The sequence below is a fragment of the Ambystoma mexicanum genome, chromosome 4p (genome assembly GCF_040938575.1).
Source record: "Ambystoma mexicanum isolate Mex_15411 chromosome 4p, UKY_AmexF1_1, whole genome shotgun sequence".
Lineage (NCBI taxonomy): Eukaryota > Metazoa > Chordata > Amphibia > Caudata > Ambystomatidae > Ambystoma > Ambystoma mexicanum.
In genome coordinates, this window is record NC_090927.1 from 372,282,360 (window position 1) to 372,306,741 (window position 24,382).

Sequence of the window (24,382 nt, forward strand, 5' to 3'; positions counted from 1 at the left end):
ACATCCCACAAAACAAAACATTTTTGGATGCCCAGAAGGGGTGAGTGTACGCCTTTACTGAAATCCCACAATGACTAGTGTGGAATAAATATTGATTTTACATAATGAAAACCATTTCTCCCATTTTACACAATGAACAGCCAAAACCACTCATTGACCCCGTCCCCCACCCTTGCAAGTCCCTGATCCTGGCTGTGACATCAAGAGGGGTTCTGTGTTGAGATTAGCTCACACATTCCAAAGGCTAATGGCCAGCTAATGCAAGTTTTATTGCAGCCTGTGTGACATGGGTCATAAAACTAGAGAGCAGAACTGCCCTTATCTTATCTTGTCCAAGCCTCCAATTCTTTGTATATTTAAGTTACAGGCCTCTCGAGGTTACCAGAACAACCAAGGAAGGAATTTAGTTTCACATTTGAAGAAATCACAAGAAAAGAAATACCCATGGCCTTCCCCCACTTAGCCAAAATTGCCGTTTAACTCACATTTCTCTTTAAAATAAACTCTTGAAAAGCAAAATCGAAATGTCATTTTGGTTGATTTCAGGCGTGAAAGGCCTTCATTGTACTGCAGCAGTTTAAACGCAGTTCAGCATCCCTGTATGACAGAAATCAAGTTCATATTTTGAAAGTCTTGCAGACACTTTGATGAGCATTATTTTAGTTTAAAGGGAAACACGAATATTCATGCATTTGTTTTTTTTTCTTTCACTGTAAAAATACTTGATTTTGCTGCAAAGGCTTGAAACACAATCTCTGCATTTTCCTTTAATATTCTGGGCACTGCTGTTTCTGAGAATGTTACTTCATCTCTCCAAAAATTTGGCAAACCTTGCCACCTGTCTTTCCCTTTTGCCAGGCAGTTGGCATGGCATCCTTAAATGTCTTGACATTTTAGCACCCAATTTCACTAGTTTTTGCTTTGATTTCATAGCCTAATTTTCCACATTGTTTCAGTGCAGGCCTTTTACCTAGGAACATGTCCTTCACTGACTCTGGCCTTTTTATTTCTGGCATCCAGGGGCTATTTCACCTGACATATCCCCCCTCCTAGCCCTTTGATATATTTATGCAGAGAGCAGAGCCAGGAGAGAGTGGGGTGTCCATTTCACATTGCCTGGGTTCGTCCTACAAATTTCCTGTAGAGCACGCCTGCTCTTGGGTTCATTCCAGGACCCTCCTTCAGAGTGTGTCTGTCCTTTTCTTGGTCCTGATGGAGTGGTGCACTGGTCTGCTTCCACTCTTTTCTGATCTTTTTCTGTTATGTTTTTGTCCTCGGTCTTTCCCGTTTCAGTGGCTACCCTCTGTCCTGCAGAGGCAAGGAGTTATTTAATCTGCCAAGAAGAAAGGAGAGATTAAACAAAAGAACAAGAGACACATACCATATATACATTACAAACATTTTTTTCTTCTTTTCAATCCTGCATAATCACTATAATTGTTTTACTACCTGTAAATGTATGGTTTGTTTAGTCTGGGTTCCAATTCTTTTACCTTTACTCTTCAGATGGTTCCTGGGGTCTACCCTCACTGGGTTCTTCAATCAGTCACAAGTTCTGCCTGGGGTTACAGCTCTTCAACTGATTGATGTGAACCCATTTCTCTTCCGTTTGTTCGCCTTTAGGGATGCAGATGTTATAGGCGACAGGTGATATTTGATCTACAGTTCAAAGGCACGCGCCAGGAGGGGAGGAACCTCTGCTCTTTGGTCTGGTTGTACAAGTAGACCATGTCTTCTTCTTTGTACTCTTTCTTCATGATTTTTAAGTCGTTGTGGGTTTTCATCACCTCTGCCAACTTTTCCAGATCTTGCTGAGCGTAAGCAAAAGTGTCCTGCAGGTGTTTTCACAAATTCTCAATGTATTCATGGGTCTTACACGCGTTGATCAGGGTCTGCTCTTGAGTTGTGTAGAGCAGATGCTGAGGTAGCACCATTTTTCATCCAGTAATCAGCTTGAATGGAGACATTTTTGTCACAGAAGATGGTGTAGACCATATGGCCTTCAGGACAAGCAGTAATCGGATGTCCCATCTAGACTCAGAGTCTGCCACAAACTTCTTTAGGATGCCCAGAATCGTTTTATTGTACCTCTCAACTCCCCCACTCAAGTCATGGTGGTAAGCAATGTGGCACTTTCTCTTTACCCCCAATATCTCCCACATCTTTGTCAAAACCTCACTGGTAAAGTGACTTCCTTAGTCTGACCCAATCCTTTGGGGAAGGCTGAAACTCGAGAAGATGTGATTGATCAACCCTTCAAGTATTGATGGAGGTCCTGACCCATGTGTGGCCAGTATGCGACCTCTTGCAAGATTTCCAACGTTGCATGACACCCCCTATGACCGGCTGTGGCTGCGTCATGGGCGTAACTTAGCATCAGGCTCCAGATTGAGGTAGGTACCACCCACTGGTCACATCCAGAGATGGATTTCTGTACCAAAAACCGTCTTGGATTCAGAACATTTTGGAAAACATCATCAACACACGGAGATCCTATTTCCCGATGTAATCAGATTCGGTCAGAGGAAAATTCACAGGGTCTTCAATGTGTTGAGAAAATTTCCCAATGATCGGATCCCTTTTTGTGCCGTTATCAAATTAGCATCTGCAGTTTCCCTACTCCACTGGGCAGTCGAGAGTTCATTTTGGGCAAGTGTTTGGGACCTGGTGATAGCAGTGACCTGGATTTCCTGCAACAGGGATTTGATCTCTATGAGATCCCTGTGGTTGGCTCTGGTTTTGGCCAACTGGTCAGCCAAGTAATTTCCGGTTTTGTCTGCTCCCTCTATTCTGGAGTGACCTTTGATCTTTTTCCAGTAGACGGTCATCTCATTAGAGGTGACCAGATCATCAATGGATTGTATTTATTTTCCATGCTTGAGCGGTTTGTTATTTGCCTCAATTTTTCCAATTTATCAGGTGCTCCACGAACCAATTCCTGACATAATCAGAATCAGTGATTATAACCAGTTCTCGGAGTTGGTGTTACACGGCAGTGAGGATGGCTTGATCTACCGCCATCAACTCTGCCACCTGAATACTTGGGGGACCAATCTTGTACCCAGTGGAGGGCTCCGGCGCATCATTCACTGAAGCATTCCCAACTCCAGCCAACAGTTCTTTTTCCCTGTTGTTATCAACATGGTAGGAACACCCATCCACATAAACTGTGGGTACCCCCTGACATGAGTCTTCCTCATAGATTTTGTGAGGGGAAGTGAGGTACTCCTCCATGTTGCCTTGGGGTTTTAGACTTTTGTCCTCAAGACAGTTTTCTTGAGCACAATCATGCAAGTCAGCCAAACCTAGCACAAGGGTACTATTTTTGTTTTGGCCATATTTGACCCCACAGGAAAGCCTTGCATGGACAAAATCCAGAAAGTTATTCTAGAATTACTCAAATTCCCTGTTCGGATTCGGTCACTTTGGAGATATTGCAAGGGCTGGTGAGGAGTATCGACAATGATGTACTCCCCTTGGATGAACAGGTGGTAATTCTTCAATGCCCACACCATTGCCAGGAGTGCCTTTTTCACAATTGTTGAATTTTTCCTCCACAGCGGACAAAGTCTTGCTCGCATACAAGATGACTTTGTTGACTTTATCATGCTTCTGATATAATACTGCGGTTAAGCAAGTATTTGAGAACCATGTCTCCCAGAAGAACTCCTTGTTTTCGATGGGGTAAGCCAAACAAGGTGCTTGGGAAAGGCTTCTCTTGAGTTGTTTTCCTGCCTCTGCTTGCTCTGGAAGCCACTCCCACTTGACCCCAGCCTTTAGTAAATGGACCAAGGGTCCCGTGACCTCTGCGTAGTCCTCTTTGAACCTCCTACTATAATTAGTAAGTCCAAGAAGGCTTCTTAGTTCCTGCAGAGTCATAGAGTGTTTTAATTTAGTAAGGCTTCCACTTTTTTTTGTTCGAGGACTGAGTCCCTCAGGGGTAATTTCGTGCCCTAGGAAATTCATGCAGGACTTACACCACTGCACCTTCTGGAAGGACAAATTCACGCTGGATTTCTTCAACTGCGTCAGAACATAGCATATTTCAGCTATGTGTTCCTCCACAGTTGAGCTTTTGATCAGAACATCATCTACATAGTCTGAGTTTCCCCTTTCGCCCAAGTCGGGCATGGCTTTATGCAGAAAGATGTTAAATTCATTTCCAGAGTTTATGTATCCAAAGGGGGTTCGGGTCCACGTGTATTGCTGCCCCCCCGAAGGTAAAGGCAAGCTTATACTGGTGTTCCCTACTCATGGCCACTGTCCAGTAACCGTTGTACAGGTCATATACCTTTGACCCTTGGATCTGGGCCAGTCCCTGATCGATGTAGGGAAGAGACAATCGAGACATTTGGACCCTTTTGTTTAACTCCCAAAGGTCTATGCAAAGTCTCCATTGGCCATTCGTTTTGAGTATCCCCAGTACCGGGTAATTAAAGGTACTGTGGATTGAACGAATGACCCCACCGTATTATAAGTTTTTTATAAAGTCTGCGAGTGACTCCATAGACAAGAGTGGCAACCGATATTACTTCACAAATAGGGGAGCCATCCCAGGGTCCATTGGTATGGAGGTGGAATGTATCTCGGTGCAACCAAAGTCGTACAAGTCCACGGCAAAGATCTCTTAAAAATCCCAAAACATCTTTTTCAGCTTCTGCGTTTTCTCATCGGTCTCACAGATCAGCGAGGTTGATTTGTTCCTCAACCATCTGCCTGAAGCCTGGAAATACCTTGTGTTTTGCAGTTTCCGCGTTATCCTCCAGTTCAGTGGATAGATCTCTTGTTATGGTGTTGGTCTGGACAGGAGGTTTCAAGGAGGGAAGGTAGTCACTGTTGATTTGAAATACCACCTTATCCTTCCTGATGTCACAGGTTACCTCTCCCCCCCATAAGTGTAGGAAGAGTACACAAAGAAATTCCCCCCTTACCGGGTGAAAATATTTTCCGGAGGTTTACCGGTGTCACAGTGGTAACAATCATTTGGAATTGGTCCCATGATCGTCTTCCCTAAGTCAATGGAAAAATGTTGGGCATCAACCGCCATTCCAATTAAGGTGTCTGCGCCCAGAGGGATGCTCCTAGGGTCGCGTTATCTGCCAATATTTCAATGGTTTTGTGTTATAGGTCAACTAGCTGTGTCGGGTTCAAATACAACCCATGCTGTTGGAGGTGAAAGTTGTATAAGAGTCTGGGTTTTTGAGGTCCTGTCCTCGCTAAATTTTTAGGGAATTGTGAATTGTCGTACCAGTCCTGGGATGATTACCTCTTCTCCCGTTTGAACTTCAACTGCATACGGCAGCAATTGGACTGACCTAAATGCTTTCTCAGTATGGTAAAAGCCCATGGGATTACCCCCCAGTCCGGATCAGGCTTTGTAGTTAATGGATTGAGAATGTCACTGCCTAAGTAAAACACAGAGGGGACATCTCTCACAACCCAGCAATTATGAGGCACTTGCTAGGCAGGAGATGTTTGGAACTGGGAGTTTACAGGCCAATTTTCCAATCAACTTAAATGTGGAAATGGTCTGTTCTTTTGAGAGTTTCCTGAATAAAGCTTTGTTGATGAAGCTTTTTCCATTATTCAGGCAATCTCTGCTGAGAACAGGCTCTCCCCGCCCCGCATTTACCTAAATGGGGAAAAGCAACTGTAACCCTTTTTCTGAATATCAGCCACACTTTAAGCTGGTTTTTCATCATCTTTTATCATGGGATTTGCTTTTTCTTCAAATTGTGGATCGGTATAAAATTTCAGGGTATTTCCTTCCCGTGTGGAATGCCACTTAAATCTGGGAGGACGGTTGATTTTCAAAAATGGAGAAGCATTTCTATCACCAGTTTGTTCTCCGACACACATGACAGTGATGTCAGGGTCTGGATTGTTCCTAAAGTGGAATTCGATTTGGTCAGCCCCCTGCTCAACTATGTGGCATGTGCCATTTAAACTCACATAGTTTGTGCTTTGTTTCAGTTTTATTGTCCGGTTAGTCTGTGTCCAGAGGACCTTGTTCACAGAATCAATCGGGGTGATAACCACAGGAGGAAGTCATTCCTCACTTGACAAGGTGTGCCCTCTGGAGTGACGACTATCACGGGGTGTTTCACCCTATGTCGCCCTCAGACTCAGAGATGCTAGTATTTGTGGTAGTGTGGTATTTGTGCTATTTGTGGTCCACTCCCTGCCCTCTAGACACTCCCTGCCTCCCTGAGACTGGGAATCCCTCCCTGAATTACAGGGTCTTGTCTCGTCTCCCCTGTGGCGCTGTGGGCTCTCTGGTGACTTCCGTTAGGCTCCCCCTTTCACACAGAGGAGTACTCATCTTCCTCCTCCCTTCTTGCGGGCATGCTGGAGAAGTCCCCCATTCTACCGGCTGTGTGAAGATTTTTAAGATGCTCTTTTGAAGCCTGGACTCTGATCCCTCTTTATCTGCAAAGCAGACCAAGTGGTCCCTTTGTAGTTTATGTTTCTGCCAGTCTAACTCCCTGATCCTCTCATCATAGGAGCCCTCCTGGTCAGAAGTGTCTGCTAGTGTAATTTTAAATCTGAATAAAGATGAATGTCTGTCAATATCTGCTAGGGCCTGATTGAGTCCAGCTGCCTCATGTTTCCCTGTTCTTGTAAACTGATAGGCATGAAGTTAGCAGTGCCCTGCGCATATAATGTGAGTTGGCGTGAGGCGCCTGGTAAAGAGGACATCACACTGTGGTCTGAGGTTGCCCTTCCATACCCTAACTGTTCAGAACGCCTCAAAGCCAGATTGTATCTAGCCACTTTCTTCTCCAATCTCTCTGCTTTATCTTTCTCAGCCCCTATCTCTTGGTGGTATATAGAGGCCTGAGCACTGAGCTCTGCTACGAGGGCTTGAGTAGCTTCTATGACTGTGCGTTGTGCCACTACTTTGCCACTTAGTCCCTTGTTATCTTCGCCGAGCGACTCATTTTCCCTCTGTGCGGCATGTATTATCTGGGTGTACTCAGCCCCCTTCTTTTGGAGGAGACTAATCTCCTCACTTTGTGCACTTTTGGTCTGTGTTGCTTCCTCTAAATCCAATTCTGCTTGTCTCACATGTCCCTTTAATTTTTCATTTTCTATCCTCATGTCAGTAAGTTCCTGGAAACATGCCTTGCTTTTCTCCAGGTCTGTCTTTAACTGGCACACTTCCTGGCACAATGCGCCATTGTGCTCGCGGAGGTGATCTCTCTGTTGTTTCATAGTGCTACAATTCTGGTGCTCCTGATCAAATTCCGCATGGGAATTGACCTCCTTAATAATCAACTGGCTATTCTCATCTTTCAGTTGCCTAATCTGTGTTTGAAATGCCACAATGTCCTCTAAGCAGGCCCTATTGTGCACCACTTGTTGACTCATTTTTAGTTGGCTCTCTCTCAGGTTCTCAACACCTTTTAAACTTTCCTCTCTAAGTGCAGAAAATTGGGACTCTTGCTCTAAATGTGTTAGTTACTGTTCCGCCAACTCCTCCTTTAGATGCTGAATCATGTTTTCTCATTTTAATTCAGAATTTTGACCCTGTTGCACTTTCTCCTCTGCTTGTCTTAACTCTCTCTGTGCTCGATCCAAAAGCCCAGATTGATTTCGCACAGAGGCTACACTCTCCTGGTATCTTTCTTCCATGATCATCATATGGAAGTGCATATATGCTGTGAGCTGGGCCATTTATTTTGCTCATCTCTGGTTGTCTGCGTCTTATAAATATCTGTCAGGGCTTGATGTAACATGCCATTATCCTGCCACACTTCCATATTTGTAGAGGTAACCTCTTGCACCATTCTTGATAGCCATGCTTCATGCTCTGTTCTACCCATTCACCTTTAATGAACAATTTGCATAGAAAGTGCTTCGCAGCCATGTTAATTTCTATGGTGCTCATTATGAAATGTGTTCTGCACCCAATAGGTGAAAACACTTTTCTCAATCACGGGACAAGCCCCCAATTTGTTGCGTTTTATTGCACGGCACACACAAACCAGGGATCTCCTTCCCCTGAAATCAATGTGGCGCACAATAAAATTGCTTTCATTTTTATACTTCAGATTCTTTTTGAGAAGGCCTCCAAACCGTCTCGCACCCAGCCTCCACAAACACCATGTGTCACAATGGACTAGGAACCAGGCCGGTATGTATCAATAAGATATTTATTAATGTATTATTTAATGTCAAATGAGAATAAACAGCTTACATCAGCCAACAATCTTCACTCCGCAGGCGCCCCACGGACTGAAGACGAACTGGTTGATTGTATGAGAGTCGATGCAGAGGGACTTGAACTGAATAGTGGATGTAAGTAGACCACTGAACGTGGTAAGAGATAAAGGGGAGGGATTGCATTGTGGTTGTTGTATATAGTCATAGAAAGAGTAATTGTATGTTGGAAATTATAAAGAAGAGAAAGGACACTTCAATTTCGCAGGCCCACGAGGGACTGAAAGATTACACATCCTACCTCAATATAGGAGTGGTAGGATTCCTGAGACAAGAAGTGTGTGTATTAAACTCAGAGACAGTGTAAATAATAGTAGATGAATAGTAAAGTAAGATGCATGTAGGGGAACAAAAGCACATGTGTAGGGGATGCAATATGCTTCTATAAAGTGTTCTGCATGTTTAGACTGATAGATATAAAATGATGGCAAAAATAAATAAATAAAAGTGATTTTGATTAATTTTTCAAACAAAAGATTGACGTTAATCAAAAGGTTAAAATTAGATAAAATGTATATACACATAAAGAAGAAAACCTTAAGATACTAAAAACCAAAGAAAGATATAAAAATAATTGATAGAAAGTGTAAACGAAGGAGCAATAAAAACAGTGGTACAAAGAGTTTTCAGAATATTTTGATTCACATATTAAGAGCAGCGATTGATACTGCTTGCTCAAAGAAATAATAATATACTTAATACACCTACACAGAAGGTAAAAAAGAAGCCACCATTTTTTTCATAAAGATTTGGAAAAAGTACCAAGTATCCTATGGACTACAAGTCCATATGATCTGGGCCTATTGAAAGGAGTAGGAGCAGTTTAATTAAGCTGAAACCAGGATCAATTCTGCCACGTGCAAAACAGTATCCAAAGGGGGATGCTGTTGCGCGCAGCTAAATATAGCTGCCTAAAGTGAGGAGCTCCGCAGCCCAGCTCATCATTAGGGCACACAATATGATGCACTGAAGCCGGCCACCCTGCTGAACGCCTGAACACCAGACGGCCGTGCCCGGTTCCCTGCTGTGCCTTCAGAGCATTCCCTTAACCTACGCTACTTGTCAGCGTACTGCTGTGGCTCAACTGGCCTGTGTCTCCCTCCTGCAGTGCATACCCAATTGGGCTGTTGTGCCCTGCTTACCAGCTTATTTGGGGACCTGGGGCCGCTGTGACGTGACCTTAAGGGTATCCAATCCGGGGGAGGGTTTTATCGCCTTGCTCTTACCCGGGTTCAGCATCGAGCCTCTTTGTTGCCATCCTTTACCCAAAGACTCCTCCTCCATTCTGGACTGCAGCTAGGAGCCTCAGACTGCTGCCGAAACTGCCACACACAATCCCCGGGGGACTCCTGTGGCTGCAACCAGGGGCCTTACCACTGCCTTGAGACTTATTGGAGGCCCCAACACCCACTTTCATTTACACAGCCCCTGGGCGTTCGCTGCTCCTCAGGCACGGGATTGGGATATGGCAGGCCAGCACTGTCCACCATCCCTCACTGGAGGACGACTCCTGAAACACACTTCGCAAGCCAACAGATCACTGCTCCCTATGCTGCAACTGTAGTGGTTGCCCTCCTGCCTCGCTACGGACCCAGTGCCACTATCCTTGCAGAGAGGCACGCTGCACCGTTCCACATCTACCTTGCACATTGGAGACCCCTTGAGCTGCGCGACACACAGCCATCCTGTCACCTCCAGAAGTGAGCTGTACAGCACCACTCAGACCTACCCATTATCCTGCACTGAGGTAAGCTGGAAAGTGGTGACTAGACACCCCTTACCAATATGAAATGATATGATATGATATGGCATTTGTAACGCGCCTATACACAAGTGTTTCAAGGCGCGACGAGGTGTGGGGGGAAACAAGGGGAGACAGACAATGATCCTACTAGGCCAGGTATCATTCAGATTGCGCAAGTGCAAGGGTAGAGGGGAAGGGAAAAGTGCAAAAGGGAGGTGGAGAGGGGAGAGTGCAATAAAGGGTTAAGAGCATACAGGATAAATAACAAGGGCCAGCTAGTGGCAAGAGCGAGATAAGTGCAGAAAAGTGCTGGGAAAGGGGGGCTGTAGGGATACAGACACAGTCCCGCGGTGCAGGGGATTGCCAGGGAGGCAGTTCTGGGAGAGTGGCTGGGTCAAGGACCGAGAGCAGTGAGGGGCCCAGTTGCAGATTCAGTGCAGTTTCAGTAAGTTTAGCGGGGGAGAGGGGGAGAGAAGGCGGAGGCAAAGAGGAAGGTTTTGAGGTGCTTCCGGAACGGAGATGGTTCTCCTCGAGTTTCAGGGAGGCAGGAAGGCTGTTCCAGATGGAGGCCCCTGCAGCGGAGAGAGATCTGCCCCCAACTCGTTGTTTGGAGAAGCGGCTGACCCTGAGGGAGTTGGAGGCAGATGAGCGAAGAGCTCGAGAAGGAAGATATGATATGATATGATAGTTTATTTATATAGTTTCAAAGCACTTCACAGCAAGGAGGGAACAAGGGAAAAAATACAATGACATTGTAATATTCCATGAACAACAAGAATGTGAAATGTACTACCATACTCGGCCTGGTGACATTTCAGATAGTGCAAGTCCTAAAACAAATAAGGAGGGAATGAGGTAGGGAGGGGAAAGGGAGACAGACAGACAACTACTGTACTAGGCCTGGCGACATTTCTGGTAGAGCCAGAGAATACATGAAGGGAGGGGGTGGGGAGAGAAGGGGGAGAGGAACACAACAAACGACTATTGTACTAGGCCTGGTGACATTTAAGATAGTGCTGGAGGGTGGGTGGAGGGGTGGAATAGTAGGGAAAAGGGAGGGGACAGCGGTTGTTATCACACTTGAAATCAGATAACATAATTGCATAGAATAAGGGGAGGGGGCAGATGTATTGAATTACATTCCAGATACGTATGTGTGCAGTGGTACAGTGGGCCCTGTTTAGCATCTCTGAAGGACCCTGATATAGCACGCCCCAGCCTGTACTCGACATTCATCCTGAGCATACTACTGAAGTGCCGTGCCCACACTTGCAGTAACTCAGCGAGGTTCCCTCTGTACTGCCCTGGGAGAACACAGATGCTGCACTCCTCTCTCCCCCACTGCTATACTTCACTCCCTCAGCTACATTACAAAATCATAATGACAAAAAGACCTGGAAAAAAACAAAGCTCAATGAACATGTTTGCAAAGGCATTGCCTAAGACAGCGAGGGAGGCGGAGAGCGCTGACAGCGCGGCGGGCGGCATGACAGAGCCTGATGAGCCCAGTGAGCTCCACCGCATGATGGAGTTCATGTGCAAAGTATTTACCGCCATATACACCAAGTTAGATGACATGAGTGGTACAATCAGCTCAATAAAATCCCAGATGGAGAAAAGCAATTAGAGTGGGAACGACCGAGGACAAAGTCATTGCACTTAGAGCAGATGTGGCCTCACTCTCGTCGCAGATACTGGCCCTCATTACAAACCCGGCGCTAAACCATGGTGCTATTAGGACCATGGTTGGTGCCGGTGTTGTAACGAGTCCGCCATGGTGGAATGGGAAAATACCGCCCCATTCCAAGTTTGGCGGGGTGGTATGTCCCCATTTCACCATGGCCCTTCCCCATTCCCATTTTCGCCCCATAGGGCTCAATGGGAATGGGGAAGGTTGTAAGTACAGTACTACAAATTGATGTACCGTAATTAGCACCGAGGTCCCTTTGCGGCACCATACTTTAACGCCAGCCGTTAAGGTCGGGTCCCGCAAAGGGACCTCGTAATCAGGCGTTAAGGGTTTAACGGCGCCGACAACTTTTACGGTGCTGTTAAACCCTTAACGCCAGGGTTGTAAGGACCCCCACTGTCTGTCAGTAAGAAAAATTACGATCTTGAATCTAGATCAAGACATAACAACCGACGTATTATAGGTGTGCTGAAAGACAACATTACTGGACCTATGGAAGAATTTGTGGAATGCAGCCTGTTGTCCAGGTTGGACACCCCAAAACTATCACCAAAATTTGTAATAGAGTGTGCCCATCGTGCGCTCGCCCCAAGCCTAAGCCCGGAGCTCCACCCCACCCGATAATTGCTTACATACTCAATTACCAAGAGAGAGAGAGACACACTGCTGTGAGCTGCAAGAGCCACAAGCTACTACTAGGCACCAATAGAGTTCACCAGTACCCCAACATCTCTATCACAGTGCAACAGGAGCCACAATATATAAAACCACAAATAAGAGACTCAGAGATTTTAACGTAAAATATGCCACGTTATACCCAGCCAAATTGAGAATTGAACATGGCAACGAGGTGTACTTCTTCACTATGCCCGACGAGGCAATGACGTTCTTAGACGACCAACTCCCAGCGTGAAGCTAAACAGAAAACCCCACTCCTTGAAACTGTTGTTGTTTGAACCCTGTCGTGATACAGACATTCAGCAATGTATAGTAATGTATTAATATTACATTTCCCCCGATGTGCAACTGTTATTTTTTACCTTAACATTCTGACCGTTTGGAAGTATGCGCCTGTTACCTATCTTCAAGATATAAATGTTGAGGCCATGTTGATGCCGGGCTGTAGTCGGTGCACAGCACCCCATTCAAAGTTGCAAGCATTGTTGGGATGTTGGGTGTGGGATATTCATTCCTCTGATTTGGAGTGGAGTGGCGCTGGGGGTTGGAAGGTGTGGGATGATCATACAAATTGTGCTTGACGTGTGTTTTTAATGATCGGATGTAGCGCTGTTTGGTATTGACTTTATTACTATGCTGAATACTTGTCCAAAGTGGACTCAAAATCTATATCATACACGGGTCCGATGGGAGTTGAGACATTACAATTTATGAGATGGAACATACGAGGGCTGGGTAATCCGACAAAAAAGTGGAAACTCCAACTATACATAGAGCAGCATAAAGTGCACATCCTGTTTTTGCAGGAGACGCATTCACTGGCTGCAAGATGCAAGCATTTTGCCAAAAGCTGGGGAGCACAGCAATTTTATACAACATATTCAAGCCAATGTAGGGGAGTCATGAACCTTATACATACATCTATGCAATATATCCATAAAAAATCACACTTAGACCCCCTGGGCCGATATATGTCTTACAATGAGGCGTATTGATGGGTCAAGAAATGGTCTTACTGAATGTACATGGACCTAATGTCAATGATTCTGATTTTTACAAAAAAATAATAGACCTACTAGCATTATACCCCCTAATCCCGGTCGTATGGGACGGAGACTTCAATACAATAATGGACTTTGACCTTGATAGGTCGGATGTAGGGCCCAGCAGCTGACCAAGGTGGCCCATGCCTTGCAGGCGGGCCTTGTCGACTTGGGAATGGTTGATGCCTGGAGAGTGCTAAACCCGACATCATGAAAATATTCATACTACTCCAGTGTACATGATTCCAATTTCCCTGATAGATATGTAGTGGTTGTATAGCGCTCTCATAATCCGCCTTAGTGATGTTGATATATTGCCCAGAACCTCCTCAGATCACTCCCTGATTACACTGTCACTGAGAGATGCATGGGAAACAAAAAGGATATGGAGAGTCAAACTGCAATCACTGCTGGACCCTGTCTTTGAAGCTGAAGTGGGGAAACATGTAGTAGAATTCTTTGAAATTAATACAGGCTCCGTAGACAAACCTGCAACTCTGGGAAGCCTTCAATGTTTATATACGTGCTATGGCCCTGACTACCGAATCAGGGCTACTCAAAACTATACGGCGGGACATACATACTATTGAAACCAATTTACACCAGGTGAAACAACAGTATGCATCCAAATCTGATGGTATTGTATTAGTGGACATCAAGACTGAGGCTCACAGATTTCACACACATGCGGACAGAGAACTAAAAGTCCTCGACAGCCAGGGATTGTCAGGGAAGCATGGCGAGGGTGAACACCCAGGCAGACTACTAGTCAGGATGGTGCGACAGGTGGGAGTCAGTCACCATATTCCATTTGTGCAAGATGGGTCAGGGACATTGGTCCATACCACATCTGAAGTAAACCAGGCTTTCCAGTCCTTCTACACTGCGCTTTATGCCAACTCAGATGTAGTAACTCTCCCAGACATAGACACATACTTAGATAACTTACCACTATAATGTTTGTTCAGTGAGGCCAGGGAGCACCTAGATCATCTAATTTCCCGGAGGAAATATCCCTTGCCATCAAGTCCCTTCCATCTGGGAAGGCTCCTGACCCTGACAGCCTTACAATGGAATTCTTCAAACATTACAAATCTCACCTAGTCCCTCGACTGGCTGCCCTATGGTAAGAACCCTGTGCTTCAGACATACCCACCACATTACGTGAGGCTGTGATCACTGTCTTACTTAAACCTGACAAACCAGCCGAACAGTGCGGCTCCTACCGTCCGCTCGCCTTAATAAATTCAGATGTTAAAATATATGCCATGGTACTATCGCTCAGATTGGCCCTTTACATGTGGCACATTATTCATCCAGGTCAATCCTGTTTTGTCCCTGGCCACTCCACGGCACTGAACCTGAGGCACCCTTTTAATGTCTTAGCCCAGATAGACCCTGACACGCAGGCAGTTGCTACGGCCCTCGATATTCGGAAAGCCTTTTATTCTGTATCCTGGCAGTTCATGTGGGCAGTGCTGGGTAAATGTAGCTTTGAGCCTGGGTTCATATTGTGGGTAAGATTATTATACCCGTTGCCTACCGCCAGAGTTAATGTAAATGGACTGCTCTCGGCTCCCTAGTCATTGTGATGGAGCCACTGGCTGAAGCAATCCAATACAGACATGCTCAGAGAGGAAAAAAACTTTCAGGCGAGCTGGAAATGATTTCATTATAAACTGATGATGCACCCTTTTTGTGTGGAACCCAGTGCGACACCTCGCCCCAATCATGCAACATGTTCAGCCCTTTGGGACCCTTTCCGGACTCTGGGTCAATTGAGCAAAATCAAAACTGTTTCTGCTCACTGATGCGACTGTTGCAACACCAGATTTTATAGCATTTACCTGGTCCCCCTGGAGATTAAATATCTGGGGGTAGTGGTGAAGTGACACTCGACTTCACTCTACACCCACAACTACGGCATTATTGTGCCCTTGCTCGTTGCCAGGCTCCGTGTTTGGGCCAAGCTTCCACTCGTGGGTTGTATAGCACTTCTTAAAATGATTACTGTTCCAAAACAACTGAATTACTTTTTAAACATACCATTGTGGCCAGGCACTATATTCTTTGGCACACTGAAAGTGGCGTTCAACAACTAGGCAGGCTTAAATGGGACACCTTGACCAGACCTTAAACACATGGAGGCCTTGCGGCCCCTGACTTCGAAAAATACTGGGTAGCTGCCCAGACACACTATACAGCCTACTGGTTTGATGAAGACACTCACCACCAGCATGTGAAAATCGAGCGACATGCGGCTGTTGCTTGCGATGTTCGTTCACTGATACTGCCTCCGCAGTGAAAAGACCCAGAAACCAATGACCCTATTGCTGCGACGGCATTGGCCTGGAGTAAGATATGGAAAATCATAGATAACCCTCATTTTATTTTATTTGATTTTATATAGTACCTTACGCCAAAGCGCTGAACACAGAATATTTCAACAATTGCAAAAACCCTTATTAACCAGATGACGAAAGGTAGGATCATAGATAGACCCTAAAGAATGAATAATCAGTAATAGAGCGAAGAGAAAGTGGAAGTGCATTCCAATGTAAAGGTGCTAAGAGAAAAAAAGAACGAAAACGAGATTGAGCAGAGGGAGTATGAAGGACTATAAGAAGATGATGAGATGCAGAACAAAGTGAGCGAGAGTGAAGGTAGAATGAAACAAAGAAAGAAAGATAGGGGGAGCAAGATCATAAAGAGCTTTAAAGACTCGACATTAAAAGGTTACATTTCAGACAGTGATGAAAAAAGAGCCATGCAAGTTTAGCCAAAGAGCAAGAAATAGAATCACAAGGGGCAAGCAAACAAAGAGCAGGAATAGAGGCATTAAAAACTGATTTTAATGGAGCTAAACGAGATATAAGAAGTCCAAAGAATGCAGAAGAACAATTCAAAATTAAAGCATACACCAATATCTTTGTGGCTTTAAAAGTTATAAAAGGACTGGCTTTCCGAATGTTATACAGATGAAATCAACAGGAATGAGCAGATAATGAAATATGATGCTTGAAAGAGAGATCTGAGTCAAGGAAAAGACCTAAGTTACGAAATGGGTAACTGAGCCGGAGGAAATGTTATGGAAGAAGGTAAATAAGAGGAAGAGATAGTAGAAGAAGGAAAGAAAATAACCTTGGTTTTTGCAGCATTAAGAACTAAGAAATGATCCGACATCCATGATTGGATAGCCAGTAAATAGGCACTAAGTTGAAGATGAATGTCATCCGTGAAATGTGTAGATGAAAGAAAAAGCTGTGTGTCATCAGCGTAAAAGTGATGTGAGAACCCAAAATAAGAAATAACCCCAGCTAACGAAGAGGCATAAAGAGAAAAGAGAAAATGACCAAGGACTGAGCATTGAGAAACACCATAAGTGGGTGAGTGTGTTTCAGAGGAGACCTCCACCCAGGAAACTGAAAAGGTTCTCTGGGATAGATACGATTCCAGCCAGGCTAAAGTAGAAACAGAAAAGGCAAAAGAAGAGAGAGCAGACAGTAGGCCTGTGTGATTGACAGTATCAAACACAGTAGAAAGATCCAGAAGTACAAGAAGAGAAAACTGTTTAGCGTGCCGGGCAGAATGCAAAGAATCCAGGACAGACAGAAGAGCAGTCTCAGTGGAATACCGTGGCCGAAACCCAGACTGGAAACAGGGGAGAATCGAATTACGAGAAATTAAAGTGGAAACCTGAGTATAGACTACGCATTCGAGAATTTCAGAAAGGTATGGCAGGAGAGAGCTAGGACGAAAGTTGGAAGCAGAAGATACATCAGCAAAGGGATTTTTCAAGATGGGAATAATAGTAGCATGCTTGAATGAAGATGGAAAAACAGAAGACGATGAGTGCAGATGGTATAGGATCCAAAGGGGAGGGGTTAGGATGAGCACGAGCAAGAAGACAGAGAGTATCTTCATTATTAATAGGAATAAATCCAGAAAACATTTCTTTAGGAGATACCAAAGGCAAAGAAGAGACCTGAGTACGAGAGAATGCAATAGCTGAATGGAAAGAAGAAACTTAAAGTGTAAGATCTATAGTAATAAGAGTAGAATTAGTTGAAGGATCCGGAATAGGAGATGAAAGTAAATAGGGAAAGAATTTGAAAGAGCCACTTGTGAAGAGAAGACTGTGAGTGAAGTAGGTCAGAGAAATAAGATTGTTTAGTCGAGTGAAGACAATTATCATAAAGAGCATGATAGGACACATACAATGAGTAATTCAGAGTAGTTTTCAGTTTTAACCAGCATCTTTGTAAATGCAGAAGGACACGTCTCATTGAGTAAAGAAGGATAGAAAGCCAAGGTTGAGGGGGTTTACGTGAGAGGTGAAATGAGGAAGAAGGATATAGTGAATCAAGAGATGTTGAAAGTGAGGAGGAAAGAGCAGTAGCAGCTTCATATTCTGTCAGATTAGAGAATGAGGCTTGAGACACCACTTTAGAGGTGCTAGTAGAGATAAAGAGTGTACTTATAAACGTACGTAGATCACGACGTAAGTAAGAAGGTGAAGTTGCAGTAGGGGGAATAGAAGAAGGAGGAACATGAGAAATCGAGAACAAAAGGAAATGGAAATTATGGTCTGAGAAATAGACCGGAAGAGAAGACACAGAAGATGTAGAAATAGAGGAGGTAAATATAAGGTCTAGACAGCAACCAGAAATATCAGAAGGAGGTGGAGAAAGAGGCCTAAGATAATGAGAATCAAGAATAGAGAGAAATTGGAGAGCAGAGTGAATAGATACGAGATGGAGATTGAAATCTCCAAGAACTATAAGAGGAATAGTAGTGGGAAGCAGAAAAGACAACAATACATCAATTCCCCACACAGAATGAGGTTACTGGACCAGGTGGACGATAAATCAGTAAAAATTAAATTGAAGATGTAGGAGAAAAAAGCAGAAAAGACAAAGCTTGAAAATTAAAATGTGGAAAAATAAGGAAGAGTTCAATTATGAAAAGTAAGAGAAAAGGATGAGTGATATAAAATACCAGTGCCACCCCCCCAACCCCCAAATAAGAAATACAAGGGGTGTGGCAAAAAGATGTAGCAGAAGTAGAGAATGATGCAGGTATGATAGTATTAGTGGCTGAAATCCAGGTTTCAGTAATACAGAGGAAATGTAGATTCAAACGTAAAAACATGTTAAGTATTGTAGATGATTTGTTACATAATGATAAAGCATTCCGTAGTCTGAGATGCAACTATGTAGATTTAGGGGTGCAAGAAATGTAAGTCAAGTTTGCAATGTTACATGTGGTAATAGGGTGTCCAAAGTCTGCGGTAAAAAGTGGCATATAAAGTGCAAAAAATGTGGCACTCAACAATAAAACTAAAATGGGATATGAACAACTGTCACAGATGGAACACCAATGTGGCCCTTAGATGGATGAAAAGGACACACCGGTAGCATGGAATTGGGTAAAGTAGAAAGTACTTGCAGTGTCGTAGGCTGCATGGTATCCTGATCTAGAGGAGAATCCCACATGGAGGCGGAGGCGCTGTCCACAGCTGACAGCTGCAGACAGCAGGGACTTTGCCTGACTTCGCATGGGCTTTGCCCAGGCAGGAAGTGATGTATTATGTCCAGCAGATAGCAGGCCTAGTCGCGGGTGGGGCCCACAACGTCACTCACCCTAGTAACGGGAACTCTAGGAAACACACCCGAGGAGGTGTCCGACAGTTATGCGACAGTAGGCGAGGGTGGGTATATGAATGTGGGCAATGTCTTCTACATGGGGTCCTTTATCACATTTATACCATTGTAAGAGGGACCTCTGTTCGGGGTGGAGTAGCCAGATTAAACGACCACCTACAAGACAATGGCAGCAAACACTTAATGAAACTTCATGAGACCTGGGTCAGGGATCTTGATACGTACATCACTGACGAGATATGGAAGGCCATGTGCCTGCAAACCTGAGCTGTGTCTCTTAATTCTAGATTCCGCTTAATACAATTTAAAGTGTTGCACAGATTCCACTAGATTCCATCAGACTGCACCTCTTCTCTCACACACACTCTGCTCTATTCCCTAGATATCATTCTGATGAAGCGGGCTACCTCCACATGCTTTGGAGCTGTCCCAAACTAGGGGAGTTCTGGGAGGGGGTTTGCAATACTATGTCAGTGATAGTTGTCTGTACTATTTAGCCCACCGCACTGAACTGTCTGTTTCACAGTTTTGAGAACCTGCACCAGGGCTTCCATAGACAGGCCAATCTCTGTATGTCGTTGGCAGTTTGCTGTGTGCTGTTGCTATGGCTGTGCCCCCACCTACCCATTGGTGCCACATTGGCTGCAAGCTGTAACGTGGGCATCCAACCTGGAGGAGAGATGGTCCTCACTACAATCTATGAACTGGAAACTGACATATATATGGTCTCCCTTCCGCAATTATTTATTATTAATGCAAATGAATACGAATCATAATAGACACTGACCAATTGAGTAGTGAATTTTCCATTCTCCAACTCTCCCACATTGTTGAAATACGACCTGAGCCACTTCCTGCTATGTACTGGGTTGTGATTGCTACAGACCTAATATTGGCAACCATAGATTTATGACTGTCACTTCCATTAATGTTGCTACCTTCTTCTTTTGTTGTAATGTCAACCACTCAATAAATAAAGTTAAAAAAAGAAAAACAGTATCCAATGTCCAGAAAAGCATATAATGGTATATTCGAAACCATATATGCTTTAATTGAGCAAGGCATTTTGGTACTATCTGATTCTCTGTGTAACACGGACATGTACCTTGTCAAAAAATCAACAGGGGGTCATGGAGATTTATCCAGGACCTCGGACCTCTGAACAATATGGTCGAAGCAGAGTTTCCCTTAGTTCCAAATCCTGCGACAATATTGTGCAATATACTGTCAAAAGTATTTCACTGTTGTAGATTTAAAGAATGCATGTTTCTCAATTCCCCTTCATGAAGACTCAATAGATTTGACTTCCTTTACATATAGAATGATGTGCCTGAAACATACTTGTTTGCCCCAAGGGTACTGTGAGTCCCCAAAATAGAGTCCTTCAGATGGACTTGAGTGTGCAGTGAGACAGAAGAAAGGTGCATAGACGACTGTCAAACATATGACTTTATTGGCAGAGAAAGGGTCCAAAGTAGATAAGGAGAAATTACAATATTGTCAAGACAAAGTACTGTATATAGGACAGTTGTTCTCACACAATGGAAGAAATGTCACATCTGAAAGGGCAGAGGCTATTATGAGGACTGAACAGCCAAGAACAGTGAGACAAATGCAACCATTTTTAGGCCCATGCAATTATTGCAGGGCCTGGGTCTTTGATTACAGTATATATTTGTATGATTTTAAAAGGACTCAAAGAGGCATAGATGGATAAAAATAAATTAATATGGACAGAAGAGATGACTAAAGGAATTTATGAATTTAAAAATGAAATGTGATTAGCGCAACTCATGTGTTAGGGATTCCAAGCCACAGTGAAGAATTTAACTTATTCTCTCATTCAAGTGGTGAAGTCATGACAGCAAGGCTTACACAGAAAACCACACTAGAGCATGGAAATAAAACATTGGCTTACTATAGTGGGATCTTAGATCCAGTCATGAATGGACATTATCCTTGTGAGCAATCTTAAGTAGCAGCTGCATTTGCGATTGAAAAAGCCTCAAGTTTAACCATGGGGTGTTCAGTAACATTGTTCGTAGAGCACGCATTATTTGCAATTTTGGAGAAGCCTAAAAGTACATTGACCACACAAAGAGCGTCAGGGTATGAGGTAATTATTTCAAAACCTGCAATCAAAATTGTTAGGTGTGGTACAGTGAATCCAGCAAGGTTTATAGCTGAACCAGTGGGAGAAGATGTGCATGACTGTATAATGTATACTGAATATTATGATGATATTCCCTGAGTTAGGGAAAATGCTCTAGGAAGGGGGAATTGGCAGTCATTGATGGGTCATCAGGAATTGATCAAAAGATGGGGGCGAGACATATGGGATCAGCAGTGGTAAGACTGAACCGAAAGGGTGCATTTGAGGTAATGATTAGTAGTAGATTGTCCCCAAATTACTCAGCACAGGCTGCAAAACTAGAAGCGATTAACGATGCACTGCGATGCTCTGAGGATGAGGAAGTAATGGTGTACTCTGACTCCTGCCTCCGTGACGTCAACTGTACACGCAAGCTTGTCACATTGGAAAAGGTGGGGCTTCTTTTGCGCAGATGGTACTCCAGTGCAACATGCAGGATTATTAGAAAAACGTATTGAAGCTTTAAGTTTCCCAGAGACCATAGCAATTGTTAAATGTGCAGCCATTCAAAGAGAACAGATTGAATCTCTTGTTGAAATGAAGCTTCAGCGATAGAGGCCAAAAAAGCAGCCTATTACCCAAACACATTTGAGAGTGAAGTAATAAATATAAGGCAGGCAACATGACGATGCATGCTGATTAAGGAAGGATTTAATTTGATGTTCATTGTGCAGTTAATTGAAATACAAGGACAAATATTGCAGGAAGAAAAAGAGTTATAAAAAAAACGGGGATGTTCTATAGCCCCTGCTGAGGCAGTTTGGAGATCGGATAGCACTGGAAAGCCAGTTGTGCCTCTAGCATTACTAATGGTAGCATTGGAGCAGCTTCACTACCCAGCGCATGTTACTCGAGAGAGTTTTACTGCTACCATTGCAGAAGAATTGTTCGACCCAAACCTATTTGAACATGCAGCACAGTTCCCTATAAACTACATTGTATGCCAGAAATGTACTGCAGGACACACTTTCCGAAAAATGAGAGGAGTAATTCCCAGACCAAATAGACCATTTTAGCATCTACATAACTAAACAACTACTGAAACACTTGTGTACTGGCACATTATCAATCACATATGTTATCATATCATATCATACATATAGATTATAAAGATATCCTGCAGACTTGCAATTGCTATAGATACATACTAGTTGTATTATGTCCCTTTTGTAGATGGATCAAACGGGGTCAATGCACACACCCTGCTGCTGTGTGTGCCATCAAATTCCTTGTGGGCAAAATATTTCCAAGATGGGGTGTGTGCGTGGCTTTGCAATCTAATAATGGACTGCACTTTGTAAATGAGCTATTTGAAAATATTGTTTTTCCATTAGGTATAAGACATAAGTTTGCATCAGTTTATCATCTGCAAGCAAATGGAGTTTTAAAAAAATTAAATGGCCTTTTGAATGAAAGGATATCAAAATGGAAAGTCACTTTATGAGGTATGGCTCCATTGCCATCCCCTGCACTATATGTGCTGGGAACCAGCTGGCACAGACTACCATCTGACACCTCATGAGTTGGTGACTGGACGCTGTATGAGAATTTCTCTCACTCCCCCAACAAGTGCAAAATAGACGCCACAGTGTAATGATGATTTTAGGTGATGAAATGCATGATTATTTGAAAACAATGACTGCAAGTGTTCTATTATGTCAACAGCTCCAGAACCGATGGGAGCAGTCAAGGGGAAACAAAAAGGACCATCAACCCATCGATTTGGAAGAAACACTCAAGCCACTAAGACTGTATCCTGGGGGTCAGGTGCTGGGGCATGAAATTGTATGCACCTGTTGTAGCCCCCACTTCGAGTGCCCCTATGTTGTCATTCACACATGTTACAGGCAGTGATGAACAAGAAAATAAGATATCTACCATTGTCCCTATTAAGAGTCCAAAAACACCACTGATCCCTGATTTTAAAAGACATTTTTCTCGAATAAAGAGAGATGCTGCAGAAGACAATGAAAGTATAACTACATATTCAGACAAACCAGCTCATTTAGCTAACAACCTATGGTACCAGCACATGAAAGAAGTGAGAAAGAGAACATCAGAAGAAAGTTGTTATGTATGTTCCTTAATACAGTATGCCATGAATGCTGTGAGAAGTACCTTCACATGATGCAAAATGTCTCAGTCACCTGGCAGAATGCACCTTCAGAGAACAACTCGAAGGTAAATGGGCAACTCTGAAATGGAGATCATGACAGACTTTCCCATACCAAGATACATTTGTGAAAACAAAGAGAATGGAGACTGGCATTGGGTGGACAAACAAAACATGTATGTATCCATCCCAGCATGGAGAACAAATAAAGACCGTTGACATTAAAAGAATTAACTGCTGAGACATGACGGAAACATCAGGATGTTGGAAAAGAACCCAGCTGTTGGTGTATGGGCGTGTAGCAACTAGTACTGGATGGGAAGATACACTAATATCATGCCCTGCACACTTATTGAAGAAGGAAGCAATCTGCAAGGTGCAAAAGGAGAATAATGAATGCCTGGAATCATGGCCTAAGTATGCAGAACTACTAACCTGGGTTGAGAATGAAGCAGGACCAGTGCATATTTCGCAATTGAAGAATGTTACAACCTTCTTCTAGAATGATGGCAAGGTCTATGTTGGCAAGAATAAAGGTTGTGGAGAAATAATTGAAGCACCAGGAATGAATGAAGGAACTGCAGTGCTAATGGCTCAATATTGGGCCTGCGGATCCAGAGCCTAAATGCAGTTGCCTTAGGACTGGGGAGGAGTGTTCTCAATTGTAATGTTACACATCCAATCATTAGTGATTCCCCAAAGTGACCTCCATATTGAGGAGATTCCAAAAATGAATGAATAGCAAAGAAGGAAGAAACCATTTCATCCTCATCGACTAATAAGAGAGCACTATTTCTCATCAAAATCAATAAAGGCTTATGAAGACATTCCTGATGAATACAATTTGTTCAGCAAGACCGCCATGCCAATGCTAATGACATCTATATTAATATCAGGACTCCAAGCAACAGTGAATCCCAAATGGTTTCAGATAACGAGGTGGGAATTACTGCAGAAAATCAATGCAACAATACAAGGATTTAATGCAATCAAAGAAGAATTGAGATCCATCTGGTTGATGACCCTCCAGAACAGGTATGTTCTGGATCTAATAACAGCAATGGAAGGATGCGTTT